The following is a 14,928-nucleotide window of genomic DNA, read 5'->3' as shown; positions in this document are numbered from 1 at the left end:
GGCATTAGCTTAAATGCTGTGACTTAAAGACCAATGAGGCATAATGCAGCTAGAACAATATCAAAGCCAGTGGAAATCAGGTATGCAGTATCGCATTATTGCCAGAGAGCACTTATTGTCATACATCACAACAAACTGCTGTGTTTTAATAATAGCTGCCTTTTTTTTTTTTTACTTTTTACTCATTAACCCCAACTACACAACTTATACATGCTATCATATTTAAATGTCACCTAAGGGGATCCCTGGGTGGCTCAGCGGCTCAGCGGTTTAGCGCCTGCCTTTGGCCCAGGGCACGATCCTGGAGTCCCGGGATCGAGTCCTGTGACGGGCTTTTGGCATGGAGCCTGCTTCCCCTTCTGCCTGTGTCTCTGCCTCTCTCTCTCTCTCTCTCTCTCTCCCTGTGTGTGTCTCCCATGAATGAATGAATGAATGAATGAATGAATGAATGAATGAATAAATAAATAAATAAATAAATAGAAAAAAGTCAACTTCCTAACTTTTTAAAAATAAAGGCAGCCTGGGTGGCTCAGCGGTTTAGCACCTCCTTCAGTCCAGGGCGTGATCCTGGAGACCCAGGATCGGGTCCCACTTTGGGCTCCCTGCATGGAGCCTGCTTTTCCCTCTGTCTGTGTCTCTACCTCTCTCTCTCTCTCTCTGTGTCTCTCATGAATAAATAAACAATTTTAAAATCTAAAATCTTTAAATGTCACCTAAGTGAGAAGAATTATTTTCTGAATTTTACAGAGGGAATCGAAAATAAGTCACTTTTCTAGATTAAGAGTGATCTGGTTTGCCACCCACACAGACACCATTCTAACATCCCTCATACAGGATAACATCCAATGTCTAATGTTTGTGTTCTGCCCAGATCCTACTTCTTTGCTGCCTTCCCCATCGCATCCTACTCCCTGGGAGTTCTCTTCCCACAATCAGAACCTGCCCCCTTTCTTGGGGAGCTATTTGTGGGGTCTCCTCACCGGCACAGACGGAGGAGAGCATCTGGGAGTGCACATTCCTTGGGTGGTCCTTCACCAGTAACTGCTGGAAGTCAGAGTGTGAAAACACCAGCTCCTTTACCTTGTTCAGGAAGACTCGATTTATAGAGTTCCCGAGTTTACCTGAAGATAGGGCAAATTCGACCCTTGGTGGGACTTCATGACTGCACGATTCCCCCACTTCCTCCTTTCCCTGCCCTCTGCCCCCCACCCACACTTTTCCTAGTTTCCCTTGGGAATTTCCTTACAAACATTTACACACAGGTCTGAGAGTCCTCCCTAAGACATCTGTGTTCTGACATTTACCCTGCACTACCATGGAAATGAAGGGAAGACAGTGCTTAACTCCATTTGCGCCAGTTGGTGAAGACTTTCCAGTTATGAAAGATAAGCAGAGGCCTATCTACGTGGTAAGTGGGAAGAAGAGCATTCCAGGCAGAGAAAATTGCACACACAAAAACCACAGAGCAGGAGGATGAGGGCAAGTCAAAGTGTAGACTTAAAAATTGGACATGCTGGGGGCAGCTGGGTGACTCAGTAGAGCTCAGTGGTCACTTTAGCTCAGGTGATGATCCTGGGGTCCTGGGATTGAGTCCTGCATCAGGCTTCCTGTGGGGAGCATGCTTCTTTCTGTGACTATGCTTCTGCGTCTATCTCTCTCATGAGTAAATAAATAAAATTTTTAAAAAATAAAAATAAAAATTGGACATGCTGGAACAGAAAGTGAGCCTGCCAGGAGGAGTTGGAGCTCTTAGGCCAGGAGAAGCAGCTAGGAGTGTTAAGGAAGAATGGACCATGATCAGATTTATATTTTCACACATTAAATATTTATTGAGGACTTACAATGAAGGTAGAAAATCTACATCAGTACTGGGAGCATTGCAGTGAAGACCAACCTGGTCTGTGTCCCTCATGGAGTTATAGAATAATCCTTTTCTGTCCAACACAGCAACCACAAAATACCTGCGCCTATTTAAATTTGAGTTAACTAAAGTTGGAATTTAGCTTCCCAGTCACATTAGCCACATTTCAAGTGCTCAGTAGCCACGTGTGTCTACCCTATTAGATGGCTCTGGCACAGAACACCCTCAGCATTGTAGAAATTCTACTGAATGGTGCTAGCTTAACCACGTGAGAAAATAGCTATGAGTCTTTCACCTAAGTTTTAATTCTTATGTGGCTATCTCCTAGTTAGTCTTTTTTTTTTTTTTAAAATCTCTCCTTGTGCTTTTCCATTTTATACAGAAGACTGAGGATTCTTTTGATTGCACAACTGGGCCTCTGCACAACCACCTGCATTTGGCAATCAAATCATAGTCGTGGTTGTCAAAAGACCAGGATTGCAGAAATCCCTTTGAAAGTGCACGTGGTCCTTTTATGTGCTGGATGAGGGAGATCTGCTCACACCTGCCTGGAGAGCCCAAGCAGTGGAGTCGGCCTGCCTCCATCTGTTCATGATGTTCATTCTGAATGCTTGCAGCTCAAAGCCTACCTTCTAAAAGCAAAACAATATTCAGGAAAGAAGAATAACCTGAATTCCTCACCTGGCATCATACCATTTCCAGGGCTACAAAAATGAAAGTAAAACATCCACTAGCTATGGCAATCTCTGAAAACTGTCAGGGAATTTTTAAAAGGGTGATTTTTAAAAAATTTACCTGATTAAAACCAATAGAAACAGGAATTTTCATTGGAGAGTTGTTTCCCTCTACTTCATCTATGTTCTTAAAAGAGCCAACGAACAACAAAGCATTTCATGATAGTCTAGAATAAATCCATCAACAGCATAAACACTAGACTGTGTAATCAAAGATTTTCAATCAAAGTGTCACTATAGGGAAATTTCAACATTGCTATTATGAAGTGCGTAGTGCAAATCCTAATGAGTGTGCCATTCAAAAATGAAATTCCCCCTAAAGAGGCACTTTCAAATTCAATAGAGTAAAGATTATACATCTCCCTATTCCTGATATGATACAGTTTTTAGGCTCTAAACAAACATTCCTGACTTCATGAAAGCTCTTCTTTTTATTACAATGATTAGAGGGCTTTGTTTAACAGAAGAGAAAGCACTACTTTTTTAAATAACAAAATGTCAACTTTGTTGACTGTTATGCCTGCATCCAAAGCTTCACTCAGTCAGCTTTATAGGATTTTTACTAGTCTTGATATATGATAAACTGATGAACACTAGTGGACCAGTTCCTAAAGGCCTGGAGCAGCTCTGGGAGCAAGGGGCTAAGTACCAAAGAGACCGTCTCATTTCAAGGGGGGAGAAGGTATCATTACAATAAGTAAGATGGCTTTTACAGATAGTTTGTTTTGTTTTGTTTTTTGGCTTTTGCTTAGCACTCTGCTAATTCTGTTGCCCTGGCACCTGCAGGCAAAAGGGTGCAGTATATTCCCATCTCCTCTTTGTCTAATTCCACAAGCCTAAGGAAGCAATAATGACCAAGCTCTTAGAATCTTCCAGTTGATTATAGAGAAGGCATTGTATTCCACTGTATATTCTTACAGCCCTGCCACCAGATGAAAGGAAAAGCATAAAAGCCCCAGCAAGGCTGGAACTCTACTTTTCCTGCTGTAACATGCCATCAAATGCGGATGGGGCCCTCCACCGATGCAGCCATTCTGTTGTTCACGTCCGCTGAGTTCAGCTGAGGATGTCTGAGATCAACAGGTGGCCTGGCTAATGGAACAGATTCACTCATTGTTTGTGTGTTTAATGAATCATTGAGTTACTGATCAGCAGTGAGCAATAGAAGCTGTTTAAACAGAAAAGAAGCCCAGCCGTGAGGTGGTGTCGCCACCACACTCCTTTGAAGCAGTGCTGGCCCCACGGACTGTGAGGGAGGCTTGGGGTTTCCTCCCTATGGTTCCCAGAAAAGCTGGTGGTGAGAAGAGGGTGTTATTTCTAATTGGATGATGAAAGTCAGCTCAGGGGACAGAGACCAAAGGGCCAAATGTAAAAAGGGGAGGAAGTGAAAACATCGGAATCAAAGGTTGAGGTAATACCACGAGACAGGTGTTTGCAGTGAACCGCGCAATAACCCCCATCCTGCCTCCCTCCGCAGGTCCTCAGGAAGCAACCAAGTGGGCAAGGGCCTAAAGAAGTAAGAAAAAGCAAGACTTAGGATTCGGATGCCGATTTCCTCACAAAGGGTTCATGGTGCAGTGGAAATCCTCTCTATTATCAGGAGGTAAGTTTGACCCTTTTTTGTGAGATTCCCACAAGTTGCACTGGGGCTTTTCCTGTGAGTAGAATTTGACTGAAGGTATGCCGGAATTGCATTTACTGGGTCACACTTGTCTTTTTTTTTCTCTCCGCAAATAAGACTTTTTATTTGTCACCATTAAAAGTCTGAATTTAACCAGATTCTCAGACTAGTGGCTCATATCCATCAGCTCATTTAACTGTATCACCTGTCTCATCCCAGGAGCTTTTCCAGAACTATTGCCTTCACCGTGAAGCAACATAAGTTCTCCCATTTCAAACTTGGGCTTCTTCAGCATTTTTACTTTTATAATGAACCCATCAGAGAGGATAAATAGATTGGAAATTCTTTCCCATTTCTGACTAGAATCACTTTATTGACAACATCTTTAGAACCATTTATCTGTGCCTTTTGGGTCATGATTTCTACCATCTTCCTGATTTGGTGGACCTGTAGGTGCTGAATGTGAGAGGTCTTCCAAATCTGGTAATTGCTTTTTTTTTTTTTTTTTTAGTAAAACCAACACAGAACAAATGAAGCATGTAACTCCTGGTACTCTTGATATTGACATAAGCTTCACTCATGGTCTGCCATATTCTTGACTATGGAGCACATTTTTCATGGGCAAGATCCAGGGCATAGAAGTTGGGCAGTTGGTTTTGCCCTGAATATCCTTAGTGGTTAGTTTGGATTTTCCTTTTTTAAAAATATTTTATTTATTTATTCATGAGAGACATAGAGAGAGAGGCAGAGACACAGGCAGAGGGAGAAGCAGGCTCCCCACAGGGAGCCCAATGTGGGACTCGATCCCAGATCCTGGGATCATGCCCTGAGCCAAAGGCAGACACTCAACCGTTGAGCCACCCAGATGTCCCAGTCTGGATTTTCTAATGCAACTTCATCATTCTGCAGAGCAACAGGCCTCACTTTATGACCCTTGGGGCGGAGGGTTCCTTGAGGTCTCAAGACGAGCATTGTTCTGTGCTTCCTGTCTTGATACATGTTTTCACATCATACCAATCTGCCTTAGAAAAGAGACAAATCACTTTCTTCTTGGTTTCCTTTAACCAACTTTTGTGGGTAGTGTTTTTTTAAAGGTAGGGGACAAATGAAAGATATGGCAGAGTGATTTGGTAAGGAGAGAACTGTGCTATGGGTTAAGTAACCTGTGTCTTAGTTTCATCTCTGCCGCTGTCTCTAGAGTATCACCGGTCACATACTTCCCAATGGCAGAGATTGGCTACCCATTCACCAAACCTTGTTCCATTCCTCTTGACACACAGCTAACCCCAGGTTCCAGCTTTCCTCATAGCCAGATGTGTCCATATGACAGGCTCCAGCCAATGGAATGTGCACCAAAGTGTGCAAACAGACCTGGATCATAATCCTCATAGATGATCCTCCATGCTCTCTTTTCCCTTGTCTTCAGCTGGATGCAGATACCCAGGGTTGACCTTGAAGTTCACAGAGCCTCTCTCAAGCTTGGGTTGTCCTCCATCTCAGGGTAGCTGGAGAATCTAGGGCAGCTGGAGTGCCCAGCCTGGATACCTCAGCTATAAGCAAGCTCCTCCATTTACCTTAGTGCACTGTACAAACATCAACTCCTTCCACATGTGCCATAAAACCAAAGAGTAAAGAGATGTTCCCATCGACTCTGAGGTTTCTTCCTGCCCTACCATCTTTGATTCAAATCCATTGCCTCATTTATACTTCCATCCACCCTAGACAAAGTCAGGGAAGATGCTCTTCCTGTCTCTGTAAGATCTGGAGAAAAGAGGGAGACTTTTCTCTATTACATTATCTCTCAAAGACAGAGATAGAAGAGGAATAAAGAGAGAGAAAATAGAAAGTCTGTCACAGTTAGTGGGAGCGAATCAGGAGGTAGTCTAGAAGGCAGTAGGCTGAATGGCAATTCAGGCCAGAGAATGAGAATGTATTTTGCCATCGCACCTGGCTGGTGGCAGATCTTTGGGCTATAAATCCTGAATGAGGGCCAGGGCAGTAATAATAAGCTTCTATTCCACCAGCACATCTCTTGCTGTGGGTTTGTGCTTAATCAAGCCAGCCTCAAATCCTTTTAGAACTGAAGATCTTGACTATTCCAAAATGAATTTCCATCCATATGTCCTCTTCAATAAAGCCTTCTTTTCAACACAGAGGAGGATGTGAAAGCTATTGCTCCCTTAGGCAATGTCATTGCTATTTGAAAAACCAAGATGTATATACACACATGTGTCTTGTGTGTACATAACTTACAGTATAATTTTCTGATTCTGAATGTTTGTGTGTACAGTGGAATGTTAACTCCTCCTGGATATAGAAGCTACACCATATGTCCCTATAGTGGGAATGTGTCCCAATCGTAGAGTAAATGGGTTGCATTTGGTTTGTGGCATTAAATAGTCAAACTAAGTGCTTGCTATTGGGATAAAGCATAACTAGTCTACATAGATGTTTATAAGCACCCCTTTTTTACAGGATAAGTGAAGGGTAATTCCATGTTTTGGTCTTTTTTTTATCTTTGAAACATTTATATAGTGTTTATTATATAACAAATATAATGAAACAAATATTATTCTAAATGTTTTTACAGATTTTTTTTTATTTAATTCCCTATTAAAGTGAGATATTCAGGGAGGCCTGGGTGGCTCAGTCAGTTAAGTATCTGCCTTTGGCTCAGGTCTTGATCCCAGGGTCCTGGGGTGGGGCTCTCAGTTGTCAGGCTCCCTGCTCAGCAGGGAATCTGCTTATTCCTCCACTCTGCCCTCCACCTGGTTCAAGCGCTCGCTCATGCTCTCTCTCTCTCTCAAATAAATAAATAGATAGATTAAAATCTTAAAAAAAAAAAGAAAAGAAAAGAAAGTGGGACATTCAGGAGTCCCACTTAGCATTCAGGAAGAATTTGATGGAAAGTGGCAAGGACCATATGTCAGAAGATCTTACTTCCATACCATAGCATGACCAAGTTTGGCTGGCAGAGATGCAGTTATAAAATGACACCTCCTTAGGCTCTGCTTCCTCATTTTTGAAGTAAGAAGACAAGCTAGATGACCTCCAGGATCTAATCCAATTCTAGGACCATTTTGAATTCATTCTCATCCTGGCCCCATGACTCCTCATGATCTGGTGCCTGACAAACTTTCCAAATTTTTCCATCTTGTATCCCAGACTCACTTAGCTCCAGGCCCATGGGCCTCTTTTCTTTGTTCCAAAAACACTGAGCTCCTTTCCAGCTTAGGGCCTTTCCACTAGCAGTTCCTGCTCTGGCAAGCTCTTTCCCTGCATCGTCTGCTTGACTCTTTTTTTGTCATTCAAGTTACTGATTAACCTCTTCAGTGAGCCTGTCCCCAACATCTCCTCCTAAACTATTCCTACACCCAGCACTAACTTTCCATCAATCACTCTGATTTACTATCACCTGTCACCATCTGATATTTTCTTGTTTATTTATTTGCTTCTTTGTTTATAGTCTGTCTCCTCTCATGAGGAATAAACTCTTGTGAGATTGAGGCATTATCTGTCTTATTTGTCATTAGGTCTCCATTGCCTACATAAGAGCACAATAGCCACACAGCCCAGCAAGTCTAGTGCTTGCAGTAGAGGCAAAATGGAGCCCAAGACTTAGAGCCATAGGATTCCTAAAAGTCACATAGAGGAGCAGAAGAATCCCTTAGTGCTATACTTTCTTACTCAACTCAGTGATTTCAGAGCAAAGGTCTGACTATGTGCAGATCCACATCCTTTTTCTCCTACCGACCTTCTATTTCTCAGAGACATGAATCTTCAGGCACATCCTGTGCTATTCTATTACCAGCCCCACAAGCAGGAAATAGCATATCCACCTAAGGAGAATGATTCCTCACTGCTGAGGACAGATGAGCAGCTCTACAGATTTGGGGCTTCAGGATCTGGGGAGGGAGGTCAAGGCTAGTGGCCAGTGGGACTTAGCCTAGATGCTGAGCCCGAAGTGGTGTCTCAACTGAAGCTGATTTGATGCTGGCTGCTGCCCTGTGCAAGAGTATGTCTCCTCTCCTAATGGAAGGACCACGTTACCAAGGCAGATGTAGTAAACATTCTTTCTTAGGTCTCTCACCTGACAGAGAAAATCCTCTGAGGTTTAAGGAAGCCATAGAGTTTCTGGAAGGGACAGCTGTAGAAGCTGCTCCTTCCCACTCAAAATGGAGAAGTGATGCTTAACTCACAGCTGAAGGCAGGGTCCCCACCCAGGTGAATCACCTGGGACTAAAGTAGAATGAAGAGGAATAACACTGGTGAAGTCACAGGGCAATGTCAGAGTGTCACTATCTGGATTTCAGAAATAGGGACTGGGCCGTGTATGAAGAATCATCTCAACACACTCATGACCTGGGTAGAGTCCTCATGATTGTTTTTATGGTTAATTGATTTTGACTTCTCTTTCTTCTCTCCAATCAGTTTCAGAACTTCCAGGTCTGTTAAGAGACACCCTTGCACTCAGATTCCTCCACTTACTCCTCAGGACCTCCTACATCAAATACCATGTATAATGACAACTCTGGACTAGTGATTTTCTATCCTATCATATAAAGATTACAGGGTCAGACATTTCAGCACTTCTGTGCGCCAGCATTTGGTCAAGAAGTTCTTCCTTAAGCATTACTAACATATCTCTTGCTGCAATGTCAGCTCATTTCTTTGTTTCAACCTACTGTGGGGAAGCAAAATAATGAGTATCCAAATTCTTCATGATTTCTGAAAACAGTGAAATCAACCCTTAGCTTTCTCTCTCTCTCTCTCCTCTCTCTCTCTCTCTCTCTCGCTCTCTCTCTACTAAATTTCATGAAAGGCCGTGCTCCTACCACTATAATCTATCTGGTAATCCTTTCCTGGACTTCAATTCTTTGCATCATTTTTAAAAAGTCAGAACTGCACATACTGTTCTTGTAAGGTCCTTGGCAAGTCTTGGAGCAAGGAAAGGTTCTTTCTGATTGGTGATGTAGAATTTCTGTCATTTTCAATCTGAAAATATACTGTTGAATTACATTCAGCTTGCAGCTGGATCTCAGGTTTCTTCTTGTCATATATACTCACCCAATCCTTTCCTTAACAGCATTGCCTCCCTACAGTTTTTGTTCCTAGGTGCACAGAGAGGTCCCAACCTTATCCTCTTTCAGACAGTTGGCCTTTCACTTTTCCTGAGTTTATTTACTTTTATTATTCTGTCATGGGAGTTCTCAGAAAAGTCAACCAGCTGAGAAGAGAGGGCTACACATCACCTGGAAAAGATAAGGAACAATCCTGGTCCCAAGAAGATACTGATATGGCAAGCCTGGACTCCCTCTCAAGTTCACACTGAACCTTTTCTTTTTTAAAGATTTATTTATTTATATATTCATGATAGACACAGACAGAGAGAGACACACACACACATACACAGGAGGAGGGAGGAGCAGGCTCCATGCCAGGAGCCCGATGTGGGACTCGATCCCGGAACTCTAGGATCCTGCCCTGGGCCAAAGGCAGGCGCTAAACCGCTGAGCCACCCAGGGTTTGATGAACCTTTGATGACCAGGAGTTGTTTCAGAGTCCCTACCATAATGTATCCACACCATATTTGATCAGTCTCACTCCCAAATCATCATTGGAAATCTACTCTCAGTGTCTTTTATTCCCGACTTGTCACACGCACAAACGACCACATTGTCCTGCGAATCCAGATACCTTTTTTGCTTCTTTTTATTATATGTATCTACCCAATTCTTTTTTAAACATTCTTGACTGCACCCAACTTCAATCCCTAGGTTTAATGCCCTCATCCCAACTTTATCCTCCTCTTTCAGATAATTGGCTTCCCACATTTACCAAGTTTACTTACATGTTTCTCTCCCTTTCCTGGGAGGTTTGGATAGACTTAGCCAGTGAAGACTGCCTGGAATAGTCAGTTTACATTTGTCATTCCCACATAATTATTACAGAGGTTCCTTTTGCTCTCAACAGTATTTTGGTTTGGATGGTAAATTATATGGTCACCCTACTGATAGGGCAGGCTGACTCTCTGCTAGCCTCTCAGACTGACTCTGAACCACCTGAGGGCACCTTAACTTGCTACAGGTTGTTCTCTCTCTGGGACTAGCCTTTGTGGTCTAGAAAATGAGCATCTGGCCTATGGCAGAGGCCCTGTGGCACTGCCTGAGTTTAGGCTGATCTTTCTACCATGAGGGCCCATGAGAGTTAAATGTTGATTGCCCTAATTTTACATAGCATTGCATCATGAAGCTGCAGTGTAGTAGAGCAACTAAAAACTGGAATTTTGGAGCTGGACTGCTTAAGTTCAAATCCTGATTCTGTCACACTTCTTTATATCATTTAATTGAGGTATATAAACCTATATACAGTTTCTTTATCAAGAGAGCTCTGAAACAGACTTTTTACATGGGCACAGACCCAGCACTCACTACATTGTATTTGTGATCCAGTGTTTGTTGACTTCCCATGTCATAAGATCTAATAACTTGCATATGTCACAGGTAACTGAGCTCCAGGCCAGCTTGCTCATATGACTCTAGTCTGTGGGACTAGTCATAGAGTAAGCTTGGCCAAATCTTTCTAGCACTAGAACGTCCCCTCTACAAGACAAACCCAACAAACCTTCTCATCTGAATGCCTAATAAAGATTGAATTATGTCATTCATTTATTCATTCACAAAGCACATGTTCTCTCAGGCACACAGAGCTAAGAGCTGCAAGGGATCTAAAGAAAATAATGTCCATGCCTAACTTCAAGTTAGTTTATTATTGAGCTGGGAATAATAGAAATATGCACACAAAAACTAAATGGCCATGCAAGACATTGGACCCAGAAATGCTACAAAGGAATACAATGATTAAATGTCAAATGAGTAGATCTTAAGATCTCCTCTTAAGATCTAAGAGTTCAGAAAAGACATAGGTCACCTAGAAATGTAGACACCAAGGGAATCAAGACCTAGAATAAGAAGTAATGGATTGAGAAGGAAAAGATAAATGTTAAATATGCACTGAACTTCAGAATCAGACTAATACTTGGCATGAGCTACAGCCTTGGCTTCTAGAAGGCCAAATAGCTGAATGTCTACTTCAATATCATGTTTTAGTATCCCAGAACTTGTAAATGATCAGTAATCTTGTGATTTTACAGTTTACAATTTTATCTAATGAGTATAACAACACTAGGATGATAGCTGAAACAACATTTTGGATTAATTTTTTTGATAGAGTTACCAACTTTTTATTTTGCTAAGTAAGTACATTAGGAAAAGCAACACTATCATTTCATAAAAGGATGTTGTCACACCAAAAAAGTAAATAAGACAAAATCAGACAATTTTAATATCTCGATATTAACTTTCAAGTGTGGGTCTATATTCAAAATTATCATTAGAGTAACAAATTACCTTATTTGCTTTATGTGCTAATATAGTATCAGTCAATTGAAATACAAAATATATTTATCATTATAGAAGTAAAATGTTTTACTGACTAATCATGATTATAATAACTACTAATTTATTTTTAAAATTAATAACTTTCTAATAGGTAACTATAAAATAATAGTTTCACAGCTAACACAAATGTTGAAAGAAAATACATTTACTAGATAAACTAGGAAGAATCATCTTTTTCAAATGCACATGTTTATAAAAATTTAAGTGATAATACAAGACAAAATAATGGTTTATTGTAATTCTCTTCTTTATGTAGTTGTTTACACCCCTGCCGAAGAAAGTTTTTCTTAAATTATATTCTGCTCTTCACAAAAAGTTAGTAATGTTATTATATTTGCTTCCTTTGTATCTCATATAGCAGATATCCAGATCAGCAAAAAGGAATAGAAATCTTATTTTTTAATTTGACAGCATTTAGGATGAATGATGAATTCAACTAGGTTTCTGCTTTACTGGCTTCCTGAAGGATTTCTGAATCTCAAACAGTGATCACAGTGAACTCACTGAAGAAATGTTTATAGAATGGAAAAATCAGGAAAGAAAGACATCATGTAATTATCATTTTCAAGGAAAAAATAGAAAGATGCCATGAATGATTTACACTATTTGTATGTATGCTTAGGAAGTAATTCTAGCACAGAATAATGTTACAGATTAACTAGTGACCAGCAAAAGATGGTGAGCCACTGTGATCAATTCTCTTTAGCCACAGACAAACCCCTTGATTCAAAAGAGATTTGAGAACTGTATGGTACTTATGCAAGGATATAAACAAGATGGAACAAACAGCGAATGCATATTTTGGTTTTTTTAAATTTAATTTAAAATCAATTCATTAACATATAATGTATTGTTAGTTCCAGAGATAGGGGTCAGTGACTCATCAGTCTTATATAATACCAAGTGCTCATTAGATCACCGGCCCTCCTTCCCAGCAACCCTCAATTTGTTTCCTATGATTAAGAGTCTCTTATGGTTTGTCTTCCTCTCTGATTACATCTTGTTTTTTTTTTCCTCCCTTCCCCTATGATCCTCTGTTTTGTTTCTTAAATTCCACATGAGTGAGATAATATGATAATTCTCTTTCTGATAATTAAATCTGATTGATTTATTGCACTTAGTATAATACTCTCTAGTCCATCCATGTTGTTGCAAATGGCAAGGTTTTATTTTTTTGATGGCTGAGTAGTATTCCACTGTATATATCTACCACATCTTCTTTATCCATTCATCTTTTGATGGATATCTGGGCTCTTTCCATAGTTTGGCTATTGTGGACATTGTTACTATAAATATTGGGGTGCAAATGCCTCCTCAGATCACTACATTTGTATCTTTGGGGTAAATCCCTAAAAAAAAGTTGCTGGATCATAGGGCAGCTCTATTTTCAACTTTTTGAGGAATCTCTATACTATTTTCCAGGGTGGCTTACATTCCCACCAATAGTGTAAGAGGATTTCCCTTTCTCTGCATCTTCACCAACATCTGTCATTTCCTGACTTGTAATTTTAGCCATTCTGACTGGTGTAAGTTGGTATCTCATTGTGGTTTTGATCTTATTTTCCTGATACCAGTGATGTTGAGCATATTTTCATGTGTCTGTTGGCCATTTGTCTATCTTCTTTGGAGAAATATCTGTTCATGTCTTCTGTCCATTTCTTGATTGGATTATTCTTTGAGTGTTGAGTTTGATAAATTCTCTCTAGATTTTGGATACCAGCCCTTTATCTGATAATACATTTGCAAATGTCTTCTCCCATTCTGTCTGTTGTCTTTTGGTTTTGTCGACTGTTCCCTTTGCTATGCAAAAGCTTGTTATCTTGATGAAGTCCCAATAGTTCATTATCACCTATTATTGAATCATCTTTGCAGTCCAGGAATAAATCCCACTTAGTCATGATGAATAATCCGTATAATGTACTGTTGGATCCTATAGTATCTTGCTGAGAATTTTTGCATCCATGTTCATTAGGGATAATGGTAATTCTCCTTTTTGGTAGAGTCTTTGTCTCGTTTTGGGATCAAGGTAATGCTGGCCTCATGGAAAGAGTTTGGAAGTTTTTCTTCCATTTATATTTTTTGAAACAGCTTCAGAAGAATAGGTATTAATTCTTCTTTAAATATTTGGTAGAAATCCCCTGGAAAGCCATCTGGCCCTGGACTTTGTTGGGAGATTTTTGATGACTGCTTCAATTTCCTTGCTGGTTATGGGTCTGTTCAGGTTTTCTATTTCTTCCTGTTTCCATTTTAGTAGTTTATACATCTCTAGGAGTGCATCTATTTCTTCCAGATTGCCTGATTTGTTAGCACATACCTCCTCATAATATGTTCTTATAATTGTTTGGATTTCTTTGGTGTTGATTGTAATTTCTCCCCTTTCATTGATGATTTTATTTAGTTGAGTCCTTTCTCTTTTCTTTTTGATAAATCTGGCCAGTGGTTTATCGATCTTAATTCTTTCAAAGAACCAGCTCCTAGTTTTGTTTGTTCTACTGTTCTTTTGGTTTCTCTTTCATTGATTTCTGCTCTAATCTTTATTAAGTATCTTCTTCTGGGTTTAGGTTTTATTTGCTGTTCCTTCTCCAGCTTCTTTAGGTGTAAGGTTAGGTTGTGTATTTGAGACCTTTCTTGTTTCTTGAGAAAAGCTTGTATTGCTATATACTTCCCTCTTAGGGCTGCCTTTACTGCATGCCAAGTTTTGAACAGTTGTGTTTTCATTTTCATTTGTTTCCATGAATTTTTTTAAAAAAATGATTCCTTAATTTCCTGGCTGACCCATTCATTCTTTAGTAGGATGCTCTTTAGCCTCCATGTATTTGATTCTTTCCAAATTTTCTCTTGTGATTGAGTTCCAGTTTCAAAGCATTGTGGTCTAAAAATATGCAAGGAATGATCCCAATCTTTTGTTATCACTCGAGACCTGATTTGTGACCTAGAACATGATCTATTCTGGAGAATGTTCCAGTGCACTCAAGAAGAATGTGTATTCTCTTGCTTTAGGACAGAATGCTCTAGATACATCTGTGAAGTCCATCTGGTCCAGTGTGTCACTCAAAGTTCTTGTTTCCTTGTTGATCTTCTGCTTAGATAATCTGTCCATTGCAGTGAGTAGGGTGTTAAGGTCCCATTTTTTTTATTATATTATTATCAATGGGTTTCTTTAATTTTGTTATTAATTGGTTTATATAATTGGCTGCTCCCATGTTAGGGGCATAAGTATATACAGTTATTAAATCTTGTTGGATAGACTCT

General features: G+C 40.2%; 1 long non-coding RNA gene across 6 annotated transcripts in view; it reads left to right on the top strand.

Moving 5' to 3' along the window:
- Nucleotides 1–3,783: 3,783 nt before the first annotated feature.
- LOC140639396 (uncharacterized) overlaps nucleotides 3,784–14,928 on the top strand; it is a 103,630-nt gene continuing 92,485 nt past the window's right edge. For 5 of the 6 annotated variants that reach the window (XR_012036128.1, XR_012036125.1, XR_012036126.1 and 2 more), the window contains exon 1: nucleotides 3,997–4,198. This is a non-coding gene — a long non-coding RNA (uncharacterized lncRNA). Of the gene's footprint in view, nucleotides 3,893–3,996; nucleotides 4,199–14,928 lie in introns of those variants that run through there. The other variant, XR_012036129.1, reaches the window with a different exon arrangement.

This window comes from Canis lupus, chromosome 9 (assembly GCF_048164855.1).
Source record: "Canis lupus baileyi chromosome 9, mCanLup2.hap1, whole genome shotgun sequence".
Classification (NCBI taxonomy): domain Eukaryota; kingdom Metazoa; phylum Chordata; class Mammalia; order Carnivora; family Canidae; genus Canis; species Canis lupus.
The sequence above is the reverse complement of the archived record's forward strand: the minus strand, read 5'-3'. Positions and strand labels throughout refer to the sequence as shown.